The 6,156-nt window shown below is 40.0% G+C and overlaps 1 protein-coding gene across 3 annotated transcripts in view; it reads right to left on the minus strand.

Moving 5' to 3' along the window:
* Positions 1-4,269, minus strand: part of ano2a (anoctamin 2a) — a 33,125-nt gene extending 28,856 nt beyond the window's left edge. For all 3 annotated transcript variants that reach the window (XM_061721920.1, XM_061721921.1, XM_061721918.1), the window contains exon 1: positions 4,194-4,269. The gene's annotated coding sequence lies outside the window, so the exon portion shown is untranslated. The remainder of the gene's footprint in view (positions 1-4,193) is intronic.
* Between the last annotated feature and the right edge of the window lie 1,887 nt (positions 4,270-6,156).

Here is a 6,156-nt window from a genome sequence, read left to right on the forward strand (position 1 = left end):
GCGCAGCCACGTTGCTTCGACAGCTAATGGAAACATGCCCCCCGTAAGTCAATTAAAGTTAGCTTTGCTCCCAGCTCCTTCAGCCAAAGCCCGCCGAAATATCTGCAGAGCTGGGTGTTTACAGCGGGATATACTGTTTAACATATAGACTCAATGGCAAATCAAAAATGACAGTTGCGTTTACCTGAGGCTGAGGTAATACAAATGGGTAATTGCTTCAGTAAGCTTGGTAGCATGACAATTACGGATGAGGACGTGATAACGGCTAGCCATTGACTGAGCCAACTGTCAGTCAATCATATTAGTAATAATCTATTCCTTCATAAAAAATCTCATGGCCTGGTACCAAACAATTCACATAAGAGTTGTCATAAATGTGAAATCAAACGATTGAGACAAAACCGGCTTTTTGAGCCAGGATGTAAATATATTTCTTTCTGCTCTAAAGTTGGACATTTTAACATGGGAGTCAATAGAGATGGACTTGCTTTTGGAGCCAGATTCTAGCGGCCCATCGGAGCTAAGACGGTTGGTGCTTGTTTAGCACTGTTGCTTCACAGCAAGAAAGTTCCCAGCAGAAGTCTTCTTCTGTGGAGTTTGCATGTTCTCCCTTTGCTTGTGTTGCTTGGGCAGTTTTCTAGGTACTCCAGCCTTCTCCCTCAGTCCAAAAACAGGTATGTTAGGTATATTGATGAGTCTAAATTACCCACAGGAGTCAGTGTGAGCATGTATATGCCCCTGCCATGGATTGGAAACCTGTGCAGGGTGTACACTTGCCTTTTGCCAGTAGTGAGCTGGGATATGCTCCAGCGTAGCCATCTGATCTTATTTATTGGAAGCTTGCCAAAAAGTCACAAGGTTGCCGTTATGCAAATGTATGTAATTGGGATATTAACAAGTTCATGGAAATCAAGTTCAAAGATAATGTCTTCAATGTGTTCGGGGGCTGTGTCCTCAGTTAACTCACCTCAGATGAGTTGTTCACAAAAATTCTATAGACACATAAATGTGGGCACTTCTTGAAAATGCTCAAACAAATAAATGACTTTGCATATGCCAGCTGCCTCTTGGAAAATCCAGTTCCTATGTGCCTGACAGCTGAATTCATTGCAGAACAATGAAAAACAATCTCACCTTTAGGTTGTTTTTTTGTTTTTCCTTAGTAATGTCTATTACCTCCAAATGCTCTGATTTTAGCCCAGCGTTTAAATACATTTTGGTTATTTTTCACACAGTGTTAATGAGGCCTCAATAATAAAAGTTATTCACAGATTAAAGAAAAACGAACCCTTGCACGGCAGTATGGGATAACCAAGCCCTCTGAGGAACTGGGGGCTTCGCTCTGGCTTGGGTCATTTTGACCCTTAAAGTTTTGCCAGGGCTAAATGAAAGAAAAACTAAGCAACTGAGCTGGAACCTAAAGTATGTTACCAATATGAAATCATTGTGAACTTACATCTCTACAATTACAACAAAAATATATATTACCATGTTACACCTTGTTTTAAGAGAGAAGCAAAAAGGGTTATGAGCTCAGCTAATCTCCAATTAGCTGCACGTTCACAGTGTAGAGCATTACTCACCGAGCTAATTAGCCATAATACCTTTCCTCCAGTGGTTGATACTCTTGCTACCTGATAGAATGTTTACATTTCCTCTGTAAATCACTTCGAATGAAAAGTTATATAAAGTATCTAATAACACATGTATGAAAGGAGAAATTGAGGATTGCAATGTCACATTTTATAGACCAGTTTCAATTTGCTTTATTGCTTTATTGTAGACAGCATCTACAGTCCTGCCAGGATCTATGCATCCTACCAGTACCTCACTGTATTTTCTTAATTAGACTTTGTTTTCACATCTGTTCATATTCTATTTTTGCTTCGTGCTGTCACAGTCACAAGAAGCTGGAGCGTATCCCAGCTGCCATAGAGCTAGAAGAGTGCATCCTGGACAGGGTGCCAGCATAACATGCCGTCTTTACACTTTGATACTATCATGCTGATGCAACCTGTATGCAACGTGTATAATTAAAATGAAACAGTTTTCACAGAAACAGTAAAAAAAGAGAAGAAAATTAGAAGAAAAACACCTGATAATAACTGATCTGCAGAAGTAATGACTTGTTTTTCCGACATCAGAGGGTTGGTCTGCAATGAGATGACTCAGGGATGGTAGTTTTTATATATATTTCCATAAATTGCTCCTCAGTACTATCACTGAAGAAAACATGGAAGCTCAGTCTCTCTGTTTGGAGCTGACTAAAGTTTCAAAAAAGTAATTCCATGAACTTCTCAGATTTGTTGGGAACTGTGACGTTCCAGACTCAGAGTGGAGAAGAACTCAAGCTGAGAGCCTGACGCTAACAAAACCACCTGCTGTGAACAGAGCTGTAGACACATGATGGGAAAGACTGCTTTTAAACTTTGTCCTTGGGGAGTTACAGTTCAGACCGTTATTCTCCCTCATAGGAAATTTGATTTGCAACAGTAATGACTACATAAGAAACACAAAACAAAATGTGTGACATTACAATAAATCAAACTAAAATGTATAAATACTTCTTAGACAGTGTTCATAGAAAAATAACAATGTTAGGTTTAAAATATTAGAAAAATTGAATAAACGGCCAGTTAATACAGTGCTTATATATACAGTGCTATTTTCACAGGCATGTATTTAATAAATTGCCTCAACTTTTAATAAAAGGACATAAAAAGCCTTTTAAAGTCGCAGTTTAGGTGCCCTGTTTGCACCGGTCCCCTTGACCTTTGATGAGAACAAAACCAATCCTTAATCTTGATTTTATTTAATAATAATAACAATAATACTCACTGGTTTTTCTCATTTTATGGCTTGCTCGTGAAGACATTAAACCAAGTCCACACTTTACTCTTCGGATGTTTGGGTCACTAAAACTGTTATTACAGTTATATCATTTGTTATGCTATTGACACTTAAACATTTGCCTGCTATTTTCACAGGCATGTATTTAATAACTCAAGAAATCACCTCAACTTTTAATAAAAGGACATAAAAAGCCTTTTAAAGTCGCAGTTTAGGTGCCCTGTTTGCACCGGTCCCCTTGACCTTTGATGAGAACGAAACCAATCCTTAATCCTGATTTTATTTAATAATAATAACAATAATACTCACTGGTTTTTCTCATTTTATGGCTTGGCTGTTGCTCGTGAAGACATTAAACCAAGTCCACACTTTACTCTTCGGATGTTTGGATCACTAAAACTGTTATTACAGTTATATCATTTGTTATGCTATTGACACTTAAACATTTTGCTCTTTAAAGGAACAAAATGACTCTTGGGCCTCAAGCGTGCCTGCCCTCCTATCCTGATGAGGATGAAGTAAGTAAGCACAGAGGAGGGTGCCATTGCGTGTGCGCCTCAGCACGCGGCTTAAAGACCTGTAAGATTTAAGCCTGAGTTATGGTTCCGCGTTACATCGACGCATAGGCTACGCCGTAGGGTACGCGGCGACGCGTACCATACGCCGTAGGCTCTGCGTTGGTGTAACGCGGAACCATAAATCAGCTGCCTTTACTGTCAGCTCAACAACAGAGAATGGAGGGTCAGCTGCACCCTCACACCAACACAACCGGGACAGCTGCTTTTAATGCTGTATTCTCAAAATAGTATGCAACACCTAAGATACACATTCTCACTTTTACCAGCCTTTTTTTTTCTGACACAATACTCAAGCAGAAGCAGTTAAGTATTTCAACAATTTAATGGAATTAAGCGGACTTGCACCAAACTTTCACTTTCCTTCAAGACTTGTTTTAAATGTGAGTATAGGAGGGAGCCTCACAGACTACATGTATTCAATTGATTTCCATTTTGACCAATTAATCCCCAGGGTTAGTTATCTCGAGCTGCAACAGTTGTGCACACGCAGATGGCGTGGGAAAACAAATTCTCCCTCAGCAACACTACACAACAGCTTCCAGGGAGTTTAAACATCGGTTCAGGTCGAGCTTTGTATATGCTGTAACACTCACACACACCAATCACACACACCTGCGGGCATTTCAAAGAAACGAGCGATAAAGTGCAAACGAACTCGACCGTGAGTCGACACCAGAGAAAAGATTAGAGGATAAAAAAGCAGCGAAGGTCGGTGTTTTATTGCGCCTAATATTAAAAAATAAATAAATAAAAAAGTAAACTCACCAGTGCTCGAGGAGGAACAGTTCTTCCTTGGGCAGATGAATGATAAGACATAGCATCGCCTGCGGGTGCTGAGATGGTGGACAATCCCTGCGCGCTCCCGCAACCACTGGCTTATTGCGCGCGACCGGGACGGCTAATTCCCTGAGCGTCCATACGGGAGGGAAGGAAGGTGCGAGGCATCTTATACCGAGCTGGGAACAAAGAGCTTAGAGGTGATCAGAGCTGAAGCCGAACCTCCGCCACCCTCTGCAGGCATGCATGCACCGAGCACACGCACAGATACATGACAAAACATCCACCACCATTAGTCACTCACTCTCTCTATTTACTCACATGTGTCCATGTGTTAGGATACCGCGGAGCAGCAACCAAGTGGTTTGCATTTTAAATGTGTAAAAGTAAAAAGAATAAGTTGTAAAAGAACCAATATTGTTACACTGAAATTGGGGGGGGGGAAAAGCCACATTGTTTACGAAATGGCATAAATAGAATATGCATAAATATGCAGTTAGGTGCAGAAATATTCGGACAGTATGGTTTTTATGACTTTACAGTATTTTTAAACAGTAGTCGACATTTGAAATTGATTAAAATGTTTAATCAAGGTTTTCCTAAGATAAGTGATATTGGTGAAAATCCTTGCAGAACATAAGTGTGTTTTATTTCCCCTTCAAAGGTTGACTACTGCACACCAATTAAGGTGTGATCAGTGTACACTTTCAGCTTTAATTTAGGAGGGTTCACAAAATATGCTAGGGATAATAACCTTTATAAGCAAAGCACTTCCCTTTTCAGGGGCTCAAACATATTGAAAATAAAGAAACATAATCATAATATTACTTGGATGAAAATCAGTTAATGACCTCCTGAAGTCGTATCTTGTTGAATAGTTCTTAACTTGTTAACTGCTTGCTTTGTTGTCTTTTTATGTTTCTAATTGAAAATTGTTTCTATTTATTTGATTTCCTTTCCAATTGTTTTTTTGTTTGTTTGTTTGTTTGTTTTTTTTCATTTTTCATTTATTTATTTATTTATTTATTTATTTATTTATTTATTTATTTATTTATTTTTTATTATTTTTTATCCCCCATTCTTGTTATATTAATATTTTATTGCTCTCTATATTCTTTTCAAAAGCTGCCTATGGTAAAGTGTTGCGAATTCCTTTGTCCAATGTAATTGCTATGCCCATATTAAATAAACATAAATATATACATCAATAACGTTTCCTCCTTGGGGAAACTTTGAAAGGCCTTTACTGCAGCCCCCATCACCATGTTTAAGCGCCTTTCTGCTTTCAGTTGTTTACATTCCATCAAGCAAACACTTTAATCCGAAGCTACTACTAAAGCTGATTTATGGTTCCGCGTTACACCGGAACAACCTACGGCGTAGGGTACGCGGCGACACGCACCGTACGATGGGCGTCGCCGCGTACCCTACGCCGTACCCATGGCGTAGGCTCTGCGTCGATTTAACGCAGAACCATAATTCAGCATGCGTGTTTTTGGAGCCATGATGCGAGCATGGGGAGCTGTGGCATAGCCACGGGTCTGCAAGGGTGTGCCAGTGCCACCCACAGAGGCAACTGGCGCACCCAAAAATTTGATTCATTTTTTTTCTTCTTGTCTTACTAATACGCTTGACTCGATCAATCAATCCATTTGTAAAATTTGCCACCATGCTGTGCGTCGTGACGCGTGGACGCATTGCGCGCGCCGAGCAGGCATTTTGGACCTGGTTTGGAGGACTCTGAATTGACTGCGTTTGGGAAACTCATCAAACTGAAAGTGGATGGGGGAGATCAGTCTCCTTTCATTAGTGAAGCCTTATTAGACTCCTGTGAGCAAGTTGTTTTCCCCAACACGAACTGCTTAGTAATGTGATATCATTGCACGTTGTCGCAGATGCTCTGTGGAGCGCCTCTTTCAGTTGTAAACAGGATTAAATCCATCAGCGGAAC

The sequence above is a fragment of the Cololabis saira genome, chromosome 5 (assembly GCF_033807715.1).
Source record: "Cololabis saira isolate AMF1-May2022 chromosome 5, fColSai1.1, whole genome shotgun sequence".
Lineage (NCBI taxonomy): Eukaryota > Metazoa > Chordata > Actinopteri > Beloniformes > Belonidae > Cololabis > Cololabis saira.